Here is a 15,536-nt window from a genome sequence, read left to right as displayed (position 1 = left end):
TTCCCAGGTCCTATACTAGTCACGAGGGTTTGCCAATTCCAATGACCACACCACCCATTATTCCCTTTTATTATTTAAAATCTTTTACTACATTATACCAATGTATTACTATAAAGATATTATACTCATATCAGTATTCAATATGCTTTTGTTGATCAGATATACGTTAGTTGGTATGCATAGGGTGAGTTGTGGTCATTTGATTTGGTGCCCTCCTATCTGTCTTTTTTGACATTTTTGACATTTCACATTATGAATTATTATTTACATATGCACTCTTTTTCTGTGGTGACTGACAGGTTACACATAGGTTAATTCAGGATTATACGTGAGGTGACCTTCGGTATACCTCCGAGTCCCTGTAAGCTATGAGTGGACCTGTACATTGAAGATTCCACCCGGGGGAGTGTTCATTTTCTGTGAACGCCCTCCTCTAGGTTGTACACCTCCTTTAAACATTAGCTAGTGGATAAGCCTCATTACGGTTCTCTCCGCGAGTGGAACGCAGAGACTTCCGGCCAGCGCCACTTCCGCGGAGTGGAACGCATGGAGTTCCGGTCGGTGGAACGCAAAAGACGCGTCTTCGGCAGTTGTCCTTCTAAATCGTTAAAATCCACTCATTTAAGTAGCCGTGCGTTAGCGATAGCCACCGCATGTCCTGTGAACCCTGTAACGTTTTACCCAGTTGGTCTGAGTGAGTTATCTGAGAGGTGATAAGTTAATGAGAGACTTAATCTTCCTAATTGGCACTTCCTGTGGTTGATCCTTAAATAGTGCTCAGCTGAGGCTGAACTTTATGCAGCTTCCATTTGGCTCTGGACACTTGAGCAGTGAGTATGGTTCTCCTGCAGCTCCCTTCTGACACATGATTACGGTTGGTGATTATTTTTTCCCTGTTGTGCCTCCTTATAGACTGAGTGTCTTACATATGCACAGAGCCCACAAGCTGCCATGAGCTATTTCTACATGTAACTAGGTATGATCTTTTCCTAAATGACGTTGTTAGTGTATTTTTTTATGGTGTAGTTACTCTGTTATTTATCTAATAGGTGACTACGCCTTGCAACCTTCCTACCTTATAGCCTTTTAACTTCATTATGTGATCAGGCATGTTGCCAACTCTGAAGGCCATTCCACGCATCTGAGTGATCTGGCATATCGTCCAGGTAATCACTTGCCTATCTAAACAGATATTTCTAACGGTGGAGGTGTCTCTTTCATCACACGTGGATTACTTCCAAGTATCTTTTTTACATATATAAAAAAACAGCTTTTTAATACGTTTTCTGGCTTTTGTGACAGTCTTCAGGGCCTGGGAGGCACTGGTGGTGTTGGTGTTGAGTAAATCTGGGTTCTTATACATATTAATTGTAACTGTTTCTGATTGTATAGGTGATTTAAGTGCCAATCTTGATAAAGGTCCACATAAGGACCGAAACGTCGATGAAATACGGCATCAACAGTGAACCCGAATAAAAAATATACTGAATTTACATGTGACTTCAGAGACTAATTTCTGGGCGTGAGTGCACCTTCCACCTAGGTGGTTGTTGTGGTATATTGGTGGCCTCTCAGGTCATTAGGAGCACCCGCCGTCGTTATTACTTTTGATGAGAGTGCAGGACCTTCCAAGACTATATATATATATATATATATATATATATTGACTCTCTGGCTGCCCCTCCCCTATAGATTCAAAACTCTTGCTAGCAACTTGTTCTTCCCTCAAGTGCTCTTCCCTTCCTCTGTCTATCCAGTAATCTTTATATGACTTGTAACTTCCTATGTCCTACTCTGTTTATGAACTGTACTGTAAGTGGTTTTGGACTTTATAGCTTGTCATGATTGTACACAATTCACATATATATGTGCACCCTTTCAAAAGATCTATAAAGGATAATTTTAGTTATGATGATGATGATAATATTATAATTAATAATAATAATAATCAATCTTACATTAAAAAAACCTGGGGAGTCACGCAACAGGCTAAATTTAACAGCCTCAGTAAGAACTACCTTGCTTCAAAGCAATCTTCCTTGCCTCACAGCTTCTGAACCTTATCCACCAGCAGCCTGCAACAATGCACAACAGTGTCTACCCCAATACCTGGATAAGAAAGAGACATGCTCAGTCCCTCACTGTTTTTCAGAGAAATTAGAACTTCAAACTCTTCAAGCTAAGCCCACAGCAAAACAACAGATTCATGCACTGGGAAGAGCCAGCCAACTGCATACAAAGACAGTGGTCAAAATAGTGGGATACCCCAGACTGCCCTGTGTCCATGTACAGACACCAATGCAGGAAACAACTAAAGTACTAAAAATACATGCATAACACAAAAAGACCCCATGGGCAGGCATCTGTCAGTTTAAACTACATAAATCAAAATGCATCAGGGTAAAGCGTCAATAAGTAAAAAAAGGAAACTCAATATCCACCTTGCCGAGCTGTTACCTATGCCAAACAAGTGCACAATCCTTAAAGTATCATCAAAAGATTGATAGCAAACCTAGACAAACCAGGTGGAATAGTGTAATTGATAGATGGTCCTGGTGAGTAGGAGAGAGACTGTACTGTTTAAATGTGAAATTCATGTGGAATACTAACCCATCCAAAGGAGGTTCAGCAAATAACCTCCTTCATTTCTTTGACTTTCACAATATGGTGCAATTCAGCAGTTGAGCAAAGGTTCCATGGGAAACCAACAGCCCCCCTGCTAGAAAAAGCTAGTGGAACATCAACCAAAAACCAACTGCACAAAAACTACCTCATGCACCAGTCCAGTCATTTCCACAAGGAACCCATGCAGATAGCAGATGGAGTAATTATTATAGCCACTGGAACCCCCAGTTTTACTGACTGGAGGTCTACTGGTGCTGCAAGGATTGGTGATAAAAACAATTCTGGGCACCCATGGAACATTGGGCACCCCTTGGTGACACCAGGAGTCACAGGCCATACAGCTGATAAAGCAGGAGTCGCACACTGGCACGGAAGCAATGGGTCAGACGACGCCAAAGCCAGCCAGTACATGTCAAGCCATACCTCAACATCCTTAAAACCTAAGTCCTTTATGGCCACCTTGCCCTATTTGCAACAAAACTACTCACCATAATGACACCAGATAAAAAAGTAAAAAACAACATAAATCAAATGGAAATAACAAACAAGATTTGTGGCCGCCAAAGACTGCATCTCCAGAAAACAATATGCAAAAATACAAAAGCCATCTAATTAATTAACACTCCCCTATGCCCCTCTACTTCTTGGTAGCCACAAAAGTCTTTCTGGTCTTAGATGTCAAGGCAAAAATATTAAAATATCACCCATAATTAATACTATCCTGCATGCAAGCACTCAGACCCTACAATATCACTGTGGCCCAGCAGCATCACAGAAGAAAGTCAGGTGAGCAATTTCAGTGGGGGAGGAGGGGGAATGACATGAAGAATATGGATAAAACAAATAAGGAAAATGAGAAGAAGACGAGAATGGAACAAAAGAGAGGGATTAGGAAAGGTAGGGTACACAATGGGACATGGAAGAGTAGGCAGCAAAACATAGGGGAAAGAAAGGCTGAGACAGAAAAAAGAAGGACTGCAACAAACACACTCAGCTTATGTACTAAGAAACCCACAGTCCAGGACAGGAACCCAAAGCAAAAAAGGTAGATCCCTGCCTGAATTTAAACTAAAAGAACCCAACACCACCTCTAGCCACAAAATACACGTGCCTTATTAGCTAGCACCACAACCTAACTACATGTATTAACTCTTAACTGTCCTACAACTCATTCTTCCAAACTGATACTGCCTGGGGATTTAGAGTATGTGACACATATTAAATGCCCTATGTAGTTAGATCCATTTAATATTACAAATGGTAGCAAATAATTAACTAAACTATTTGCAGATGATTTAAACCTATTTACAGTATATATTATAATTTACTTATATAGCGCCAATGTATTCCACTGCACTTTGCAATTGTTTCAAGGACAAATCCTATGACTGCTAGTCTTATTTTTTTTATAAAATGTAACAAATTGGAGAATTATTAATTTTAAGATTATTTATTCAAATTTTATTACACATACAGTAACATTGGCATAACAGATTCATCTGTAAGTTGACTAACCTGTAACATGATAACATATTATTCACTTTGCCCAAAGGTATATCAAAATTATTGTGTGTATTTATGATTTTGCACCCACGTCGTCTAAAATACATCTGTAATTGCACTCTTTGAAATGGAATTTATGTAGCAGTTTTAGTTTTCTTAATATCTCTTTGTGTACGGCACTAACAAATCAATATATATTACTGATTTTAGATTTTTTTATTTACAAAGCTTCATTGGATGCACATTTAGTTAATTTCTTTAAAATAAGTATGATGGATAGTAAAACTAATGATAATTTCTAGAAATGTTATAATCTATCTATCTATCTATCTATCTAGATGTACGTGGGGTACCCAATTGCGCTAAGATTAAGCTAGAGCACCACCTCAAGATGAATCTCCTGTTAGCCGAGATTCAGAAGTAACACATAGAAACAATGGGGGTCATTCCGACCTGATAGCACACCAGCTATTTTTGCAGCTACTCAGAAACTGCGCAAACTGTTTTTGTACTATTCGGCTGCGCAAGCGTTCGCACACTTGCAAAGCAAAAATACACTCCCCCATAGGCGGTGACTATCTCATCGCATCACTGCAAAAAATAGCTAATGAGCGATCAACTCGGAATGACCCCCCAACAATCTGTGGGCACTAAAAGTATTGGTGGGTAATTCAGAGCTGATCGAGCAGCAAATTTGATAGCAGTTGGGCAAAACCATGTGCACTGCAGTGGGGGCAGATAATAATATGTGCAGAGAGAGTTAGATTTGGGTGTTTTATATTGTTTCTGTGCAGGGAAAATACTGGTTGCTTTATTTTTACACTGCAATTTAGTTTTCAGTTTGAACACACCCCACCCAAATCTAAATCTCTCTGCACATGTTATATCTGCCCCCCCTGCAGTGCACATAGGCCTTCATTCCGAGTTGTTCGCTCGCTAGCAGTTTTTAGCAGCTGTGCAAACACTATGCCGCCTCCCACTGGGAGTGTACTTTAGCCTAGCAGAAGTGCAAACGAAAGGATCGCACAGCGGCTACAAAATAATTTTGTGCAGTTTCAGAGTAGCTTCAGACCTACTCAGCGCTTGCGATCACTTCAGACTGTTCAGTTCCTGTTTTGACGTCGTGAACATGCCCTCCGTTCACCCAGCCATGCCTGCGTTTTTCCTGGCACGCCTGTGTTTTTTCGAACACTACCTAAAAATGTTCAGTTGCCACCCAGAAACACCCACTTCATGTCAATCACTCTGTGGACAGCAGTGAGACTGAAAAGCTTCGCTAGACCTTGTGTGAAACTACATATTTCATTGCAATAGTACGATGCACGTGCGCATTGCGCCGCATACGTATGCGCAGTAGTGCCATTTTTTTGCCTGACTGCTGTGCTGTGAACGAATGCAGCTAGCGAACAACTCGGAATGACCACCGTGGTTTTGCCCGACTGCTAACAAATTTGCTGCTGCGATCAACTCTGAATTAGGCCCTTACTCAAACCATCCAAACTCCAATATTTAGCATAGCACATACATTTGGAGAGTCTTACTTATAAAAATATAAAATGTATTCACAATAGCAGGGTTTTAAAAGGCATTAATACATAATTCCCATCAATTTCACATGAACATATTTATGAAATATAAGTAAATCATGAAAAATATTTGTCACCCTCCAGAAAAAAAATTATTTATCAATCAACAGAATCATTTTAGCAAGATATCTTTTAATTATCTAAAATACTGAATTTTCAATAGTTCACAAGTCTCAAAGCTTTATACAACTTTTCAGTTGCCAATCTGATCCTAGCTGGTAATTTAAGTGTAAACTGACATTTCTGACTTCACATTACGTTTTGCAAATTGCATTTTGCATCCTGCATTTTTGACATTTATATTAAAAAATATTGAAATAGTTTTACCTTCATAAACTAATGATGATATTTGTCTGTGAGTCTGTAAATAGCTACAATTTCTTGAAATTCCCATGCTCTGAACATAACTAAACACTACAATAAACTTCTTATGCAATAATTATTGCTAATTATATTAATCATAATCATTGTCTCTACAAACAATTTGAACATTTTTTAGAATAGAGGTTTGCAAAAAAAGAACAGAGCCAAAGCTTTATTAGTTCTTCTGAGTGCAATTAAACTCAAATATTTTTTTTCCATCATCAATCATCTTTCTATTCTATTGGCTATAATTTGTTTTTGTCAAGTTATCTGTTTATTCCACAGTTGGAATTGATCTTTCATATTACAAATTATCTATTTTTATTAAAACATTTTGTGACTGAAATTTCCTTTCAATTTGCAGTATACAGAGAAAAATCTACCATGTCTAATGACACATTTAAATAATACTCAAGTTTGTATGACGATTACCTGTGTGAGCTTATCTGTAGACGAATATTCTGCTTTAAATTGAGTATCATTATTATTATTATTATTATTATTATTATTATCAACTAGTTTTCAAATAATAATTCTCTTCTTCACTTCCTGCTTCCTGGCTTCACTTACTGTATCTCCTCTTTTCTTCAAAGTCTCCACTTTTCTGCTGATACTGACACTGTACATTACATGTTTAGCCTTGACAATGACATGACAAAAAGCTTAATTATCAGCACAGTTTGGCAGAAAGTTAAAGATAATTACTGTTTATAAAATATTGAATTCAGAGGAGGAAAATATCTAGAAAATAAAAATCTGACAATATTTATGTGTTTAGTCAAAGATAAAGCAACAAACCAAATAAAGCTGACCTGTAAAATGGTGGATATTAAGCCCCATCAAAAAGTTTTTCAAATTAGTATACATCTGAGGGCAATGGATACTATGTGGTATATTCAACTGTAGTCGAAAGCTGCCGTCTGGCGGAAAAATCACAGTTTTCAGCTTTTTTAGGTCGGAAGGGGTTCCGACCTATTCAGTATACTCCAAAATGATTCGACAAGTCAGGGAATTTGACTTATCATTAAGCATGTGGATCGGCGGAATAGCTGCCAATCCATGCGCTTCTGTCGGAAACGGGGCCAAAAATCGATTTGGCCCCCTTTCCGACCAACTCAATCCGACTTTAAAAAAAGTTGGATTGAGATGAGGGACATGAGGCAGCTGAGAGGAGGAGATGGGGAGACAGCGGAGAGCCACAGGGAGTTGGGAGAGAGCAGTGGCTACAGCACAGCATTTGCAGGAGGATGTGTCACAGCCGCCGCTCACAGCAGCATCCACCGGCTCCAGCAAGCGAGGTCTAGCTTGCTTGAGCCGGGTGTATGCTGCTGTGAGGTCTGGTGGCAGTGCCACATCCTCCTATAATGCTGCAGTAGCACTGCACTTTCCGGTCTCCCCCATCTCCTCCTCTCTGCTCCCTCATCTCAATTTGACTTTTTTAAAAGTCGAATTGAGGTGGCCATTTGAATAGCCCTGGTTGGATCCATTCTGACAAATGCATGTTGTAAAGGATCCAACTTCAATTGAATATACCCCTATGTGAACAAGACAATTATATATTTAACACTTTTTTTCCTTTTACCCCCTCCCCTTAAGTACAGGTGGAACAGGTAAACAAGAAGAATATATAATCACAAGGCCAGATGAGTCTTTTTTAGAGGAATAAGAAAAGCCTAGCAAGAGCAATGTCAGCCAGGCTCAACAAGTGACTGAGTGTAACCCACTTTCTAATGCTAGATGTATATGGGTTACCCAAATAACCGATGTGCCTCCACCCAAGTACTGTATGTGTACTTACTGCTCCATATAGGGCCTACTTGGACAACCCACTTTTTTATTATAATTTTTCCACAAATTAATTCAGAATATCTTTATCATGACATGCCCTCTAGATGCTGCTCAAGAACCAGGTTTATTTATTAATATAACACTGACTTCTTCCAATGTCACAGAACATTTATAACATATCACATCAATAACCATCAAGGTTTGCCTTAAATTCCTTGTTGTATGTTAACAAACAATAATATACTCCCCCACATTTTATGAATAACTGTGCACAGCTCTTGCCTTACTAATAATTGTAGTATCAGTTTGTTTGTTTACTCGGATTTACTCGGGTCTCAAAACAGCATCTTATTGGCTCATGGATGTCACGCGTTTTGGATAGCCAATAAGAAAAATCTGAAAAACCTGAGTAAAACCGAACCCGCACATCTCTACTTTGGACCCACTTCGCACCTTAGGTTGACGTTTGCTAGGGCACATAGGTTTGCAGAGAGAGATGGATGCATATATGGGGTAGTAATATTTTGTACAAGCAACAGGATCACATTGGGTAGATTGAAGATGCTCCTCATATTTCTAATATTTAATAGTAGATATACCAATGCACCTAATTTTTGTGAAGCAGTGTAACAAGAAGATTTTGTTTTGAGAAAAGGAGGTTATTAAAATAATATATAGAGCTGGAAAGGTCACATTGTCAGGGGCACTCCTTGATGACCATGGCCCTTGCCTCCTTAAAACCACCAATATAGAGCACCAGTTAAAAAGTGGCAGAGAGTGGGTATTTTGTGCCTTTATGTTCAGTGGATAATTGCTCTTTCATTCCAAGCAACATAAAATCTCCCATGATACACAAATTCAGTACCTATCATAAAGAAAGTCCCATGGACACACTAGATTGTAAGCTTGCGAGCAGGGCCTTCATACCTCTGTCTGTCTGTCTGTCTGTCTTTGCCCAGTTTTGTTCTATAATTGTTGTTCTAATTGTAAAGTGCAACGGAATATGCTGCGCTATATAAGAAACTGCTAATAAATAAATAAAAATAAATATATATAAATACATAAACTGTAGATAGAGATAGACAGATCGATAGATCGATAGATCGATAGATAGATAGATAGATAGATCGATAGATAGATAGATAGATAGATAGATAGATAGATAGATAGATAGATTGATAGATATCAGGTACTTTCTTTGTAATGAGAAACAAACTATTATAGGTCTCCAGTCCTTACATCAGATTACTTAGTGTATTATAAATTCCTGATTCCTGTGTCTATATGGGATGAAGATAGTGTCTCCAGCTGTACAGTAGTGAAGATGCAGCTAACAAAGCCTTTGAAATAATAAGTAATGGGTCATTAAATAGTACTCCTGCATTAATCCTTTAAGTAAGGTATGGGATAAAAGTACAATATAGTCTCCTACTGGTATCAAGTACACTAGTTCTCTTGTACTCTATGAAAGAGATGCAATGTCTTATATTTCCATCTTATTTTGACAATTCAATAGTCTATTCCACTTTAGACCACTTGTAGGGGCTATTAGATGAACTATGCTCCTTTATCATATACTATACTGGAGTATATTTCAATATACAGAAAATATAACTTCAGCGTGCAACACTAGTAAAAGTATATTAATCTCCTGTATGAACATATATGGTACGGACAGCTTGGCAAAGGATAACTTATCCATCCAGGCTTATTACTAGCATAGTAGCTGTGGCTGTCTGGTACATTAGTTTAGGATTTGCTTCTCACCAATAGCTGAGCTGATTCAGCTATATAGGCAGTCCGACCCTGCCCCCTAGCTAGTCACAATCCGCTCTAGATGGATCTGAATGATGTTTTATTTTACTATCATATCCACTTTCTAGTCCCCTTCCTCTCTCTGTATATTGATGGAATGGTGCTTCCTTCTATTAGCTGCGGCTGCTGGCCTCTTTCCTTTCAGCCCTCCTTATTCCATCACTGCTTTCATGGACACTAGGGATCCCTTATCCTGAGGTAGCACCCCTCTAGCCGCAGCTGCTGTTTCTTTAGTTTGCTCACATGCTGATTGGCATCTAGAGATAGGGACTTCATTGAAGTGGTGAAAAGAATCGGGGCTGCCCATTCAGTGATGACAGGCAGCTACTCACAAGTCATCCTCAGGTAACAACACTCTGGGAATGCACTGCATGTGTTAAACACCCACATCTAATGGAGACACTATGGGGAGAGGCAACTGATGGTGCATGCTCTGCTCTTGAAAACAGGTTCCCCCTAACTTCTATCCCTGACAGGACCAATCACTCTACAACAAATGGATTTGATTCCATCCTGGTAAAAACATTAGAGACAGATAACAGAAAAAAAAAACAATTATTGGGATGAGAGGATAGTGCCTAAAATCTATGTTGTTGGTGGTGCACCATGAATTCAGTAATCACTTACAATACACATACACTAAGAGAGAAAAAATTCTTACGAGTGAGCCAAAAAAGAAGTCTTCTTTCTTCTTCTCTCAGTATATGTGTATAGGACCAATCACTCCCAAGCTATATTACTCCGCCCCTCTCTCCAGCTGTCACCAATGTCTGTGAAATGCAGTATGCAGCACTAAAGTCCCCTGCCCCCAATGCAATAAAAGTAATAGGGGTACACACATCTCATCACAACAGACTTTAAATAATACATTTACATTTTACATGTCACTATAGATATATATACACATACATACATACATACATACATACATACATACATACATACATATGCACTATATATAACATACACTTATTGTAACAAGCGGTTACATGAGTAACAACAGCAAAGAGATAAAAAAATTGAATATTTTATTGCCAGATAGTGGTGAAAATGGTTAGGGCATAGTAACTTATCTGGGCAGCTGCATCAGGCAGATAGAGAGGCCTTGGTTATGCAAGACATACCTGTCACGATCCGGGTATCTGGACGCCATTTCTTACCCATCAGATGCCTCCTAAGGCTGGCTCAGCGCTCCAGCACCGGATCCCATCTGTTATCCTAATGTTCACATTCCTGCATCCTCTCCTGTCTCTCTGAGACGCTGTCACAGTAACGCCATAATACATCTGGCATGGCGTCTCCCGCGGCCTCCGCCGCCGTCCCTGAGCTTCTGCATGCAGAGTGTCAGAGTGGATTACGTCAGCCGCGGCCTCCGCTGTGTCCGCGTGGTTGGATGTGCACTTGTCTGCCTGGCGTCTCCTGTCTCCAGTGGCCGGCGCCGCCATTACTGTTTTCATTACCACATGGATTACAAACCAAACTTCCCTCCAAGTGTCTGCATGGGCGCAGCCATCTTGGATTCTGTCAGCTGATCATTTCCTCCAATCTGTTGTCAGTATTGTTAATCTGCATAATTGCCTAGCCAATCCCTTCCTTGCTGCAGGTATAAATACACTGTGCCTGAGCAAGGAAGGCGTCAGTGCTTTGGTTGTCAAACCTAGTTCCTGTTTGTCTCTCTCCTGTGATTGTCTTCCAGATTCCAGTTCCTGTCTCAAGACTTCCACCATAGAGACCCGCACCAGCATTCCACCTGCGGTGTAGCCTGACTCTCCGATCCATTTTGGATTCATCTGTTTCCAGCCACAACATTACCTGCTTCCAGCCCAGCTTCCAGCAGAGTACAGCTTCTCTTAAAGGGCCGGTGTCCTTTCTACAGTTTACCACTCTCCACCGGTATTATTATTTCTCCGCTCTCAAGCTCTACATTTCATTCCTATTGCATCGCTCTCAAGCTTCATTTATTATTTAACTGGTTCCAGCCAGTATCCACTCCGTGCCAACATCTGTCTGGTTCCAACCAGAACCCACAGCAGCTATTTTATTTACAGCAGTCAAGCTTTCCCTGGAACACCAGCTGGTACGATCCTGGGCTTTCTTCATTGCTACAGTCGGGCCTGGTAAGGACTTTCCAACTCGCAGATAATAAGAACTGTCTCATACTACCAGAGCTCTGTGGCCCCTGCCACCCTGTAGTACCCAGGAACTGTATTATTTCTCTGCTGATTTTATGTTTCTTTTACTGCTACTGTGATGCATGGAGTTTGTCATAAATAAACATCATTGACTTTTATTCAAGTTGTCGTGGTCACGCCTTCGGGCGGTTATTCTTCATGTTACTTACATGTCTAGGGGACTGATACAACCTCCCAGGTTCCGGTACATCTCAGCCCCTACAACTGAGGCTGCCTCCCGTCAGCTCAGGCCCTCAGTTGTGATAATACCAAAGTGCATAAACTCTATTATCTAAGAGGATACCTCTTTAAAGTATTTAATGCACAGAATATGTGCAAATGTTTTATGAATGTGTGTGTTGTGCATTATTATCTTTCCTTAATGTACACTGTGTATTGACTTTTATACTAAAAATAAAAAAACTGAGAGCACAATAATAATTATGCATCAGTCAGTTTTAATAATCCATATAATTAAAATTCAATGAAATGCAATATATATTCAATTACAACATTAAACAAGTCCAGAATAGTCTCACTGTTTTCCAAGCAGTACAGAACCTACTTAGTATAGGAGTCCATACCCTTATAAATCACTTACAAATCACATTAGCTGGCAAAAAGGATTGGAAAATTCTTGAATATAACCCAATTATGTACAACCACCAAATGTGTAGCTGGTCTGTGCTGTGCTCAACCTTCCCTTACCCTGCAATGCAGCCTCACCGTTAATAATGATGATCTGGCAACTCATATTCTGGCTAGCATGACTGGTAATAGAACTATGCAGATAGCCTCATCTGAAAGCCATCATTCTCCCCTGCTTGGGAATCCACAGGGGAAGGGAGAGCACAACCATGGTGAGACCTTGCTCGCTGTAGAATCAGCATTGTCCGGTCCAGGTGTGTGGAACAAAGCCCTTGATTCATTTCCCTGCTATTATAACTCAACGATTTCTTCGGAAGGTATAAAAATGGTGTCCCAAGGTTTGGCTGTTCAAATCCAGCATCTGCCAATCGACTAATCTCAGTCAAGCATAACAGGTGTAGAGTACTCAAATTTGGGGATGCGCTGTGTGTTTCATTATAGCACATTTGTGGTCAATCAGCATATATATAAGAAAAAAAATAATTCAAATAAGAAGTTTTATATTTAAATAGAAATTGCTGTATAATATAATTAGCACTATGTGCAGTTTCTATATTATTAAATTTGGATATTATATTAAGACATCGCTGAGGAAAATTAGTTATATATATTTTCAATATCATGTAACAAATACAAAGAATCTCATTACATTCTCTATCTGTCTAAATAGCTCAGCAAGTTTTTGGTAGTTATCGATAAACACAAAGACCTGTGTTTGAGTCCCGCACCGTACCTATTTGTTAAATTATTATTTTGGAACTTACAGCAAGTCTCTTGAAATAGAATAAAATAAAAAAAAGACTTTTATTATACTAAATGCTACCAATTCATTCAATATTCCAGAGGAATATTTTAAACACAGTATCACAAGATACAAATCAGGCATATTAATAAGCATAAAAGAAAAATTAAACTTTCACTTAAAACTGCAATGCATTCATGGCACCGTGATTCTTCCTCGTGCACAGGTACCGTATGCAAGAGCAGATTTAATCTGTTCAGAAGAGTAAAGGGCCCTATACATGGGATAGATGTGTGCTGAGCGAACCGCTCAGCACACATCTCTCCCCCCGCTCAGCACATCGCTGAGGGGGCTACACACAAGTGATCTGTGCTTAAAATCTAAGCAATCGAGTCAGATTGCTTAATTTTTAAGCATGGATCTCTCCGTGAGTACCCCCCTTTAAGTAAATACATGACAATTTGACCCAAGAGTGTGCCTTGCAAAGTAATCATGCATATGGCACTTTAAAGAGCCTAGCCCATAAAAAATAATCACTCCAGTCACAAAATTGTACAAACACAAATAGTACAAACATATTTTCCCATGGAATCTCATGTAAATGAAATATGTATTGCCAATGGTGTTTACAAGTCAGTAAGTGGAATGAAGACTCTTGAAAGAGAGAAAATGAAACATTTTAGAAAAAAAGATACAGTATGCTACTGAATGAACCAAATACAGTGAGTTTTTTTTTTAAACTGGGACATTGGTGATAAAATCAGGGAACACATGGGCCCTACATTCTGTAGCATTTTGCAAACCTGGTTGCAGTTAGCTAACTTTTAATCTCTAAGGCTTTCCTTATCCTATATTGTACAAAGAAATGAAAGTTGTCATCAAATAAATTAACAAAAAGTTACTTTGCTGCAAAAATATCACTAAGAGATCTTTAATGAGTACATACAGACAAAGAGGTATAGAGGTGAATTATTCAAGATGACCTATAGTAACTTTGTGAAAGTTCTTCCAGTAGTTCAGTCATTACTATCTAATGAGCGAAAAAGGGCACTGAAACACACAGTCAACAAGAATTTAAAATGAGTAAAGTAGAGTGCCCAGTGTGTATGTTTTTTGCATGTTTAGATGTTGTATTGATTTGAGTTAATGCTGATTCTTGTGATCTGTAAAATTGGTGATAGAAAATATTGTAGTACTGTAGATGCTTCCAGTCTTCTAATGCTTGTTACTGATTACCAATGGAATAACTATCCTCAACTGTAAGAATTGTTTTCACAAATATGTGTATCACTTTATGGCTTTGTAGCACTGAGATAATTAGGATCATGTAGTACTTGATTAAAGAAAACATCCACCTCCAGTGGATTGCAGTCCCCCTAGTAAAATCTGCCACCCCAGCTTATGTCAGTAAGTCAGATGTGGTCCGTGAGACTGCATTGGTTACACTGTGACTGGCAGTGACTTCCTATTGGAAGTTCTAACTGCCAGTCACCCGCAGGACAGGCAGTCCCATTGGAATGTGTTTCCTCTCTCTGTTACAGCCACAATAGGCTGTAATTACAGAATTAACTTCCTCTAGTTATCCACTCCCTGCCTTTCAGCCCTGGCCATCTTCTATGGGCTGCAGCCGATGCAGTCCATCAAAGCTGGGCTATTTCACATTCGCTGTACTACCCCTGCTGCTGTGCATGCACTGGTCTCAACACCTGTCAGCTATATTTTTGCAGGTGCCGGGACCCGGCTGGTGGTGGGAGTAGGTGGTGGGGACAGAGTGGCAGGAACAAGGCAGCATGGACAGAGACAGCCTTCCTCCTCAATTCAGATTGGAGCTGCTGCTGTCCACCTCATTAAATAATAAGGAAAGTAGAAGTGCTTTGTAGAAGCAACTGGTGGTAGATACTCCATTCTTTATGGAAGCAGCTATGGGAGTGATAACGGTAGAATAATTTTAAAAACAATATTACAAAAAAAAAATCTTATTATATAAAAAATTAGTAGTTGAAATGTCGATGACAAGAAAAATCTGAAGAAAAAATATAACACTTGATCCAAGTAAGCAATGACAATTTGTGAGAAAAAAGTAAATTAACATTTTCCATTCCTATAGTTTCACTACAGATGATATATTGCATCAATAGGTTTATCACAGCCATTCACAATCTGCAGCCCTCACCTTCATTATATGCAGCCCTCTGGAGAGAGCAACAGCCTTGGGTATTTATTTTTTACTTTTTGCACCCTATACTGGGGAGACTTGTGGGAATTACCCATAAAGGCAAGACTCGACAGAGATAT

The 15,536-nt window shown here is 39.3% G+C and overlaps 2 long non-coding RNA genes across 5 annotated transcripts in view; one reads left to right on the top strand and one right to left on the bottom strand.

The window, feature by feature from the left end:
- Positions 1 to 15,536, bottom strand: part of LOC134983737 (uncharacterized) — a 1,747,570-nt gene that overhangs the window by 1,083,593 nt on the left and 648,441 nt on the right. The gene's annotated exons all lie outside the window — the stretch shown is intronic.
- Positions 809 to 1,474, top strand: LOC134983662 (uncharacterized). The gene is made up of 4 exons (XR_010191675.1): positions 809 to 830; positions 913 to 976; positions 1,050 to 1,166; positions 1,393 to 1,474. It is a non-coding gene; the product is annotated as an uncharacterized LOC134983662 (long non-coding RNA).

Source organism: Pseudophryne corroboree, chromosome 1 (genome assembly GCF_028390025.1).
Source record: "Pseudophryne corroboree isolate aPseCor3 chromosome 1, aPseCor3.hap2, whole genome shotgun sequence".
NCBI classification, from domain to species: Eukaryota; Metazoa; Chordata; class Amphibia; order Anura; family Myobatrachidae; genus Pseudophryne; species Pseudophryne corroboree.
Note: the sequence above shows the minus strand (reverse complement) of the source record. Positions and strands in the feature narration are given on the sequence as shown.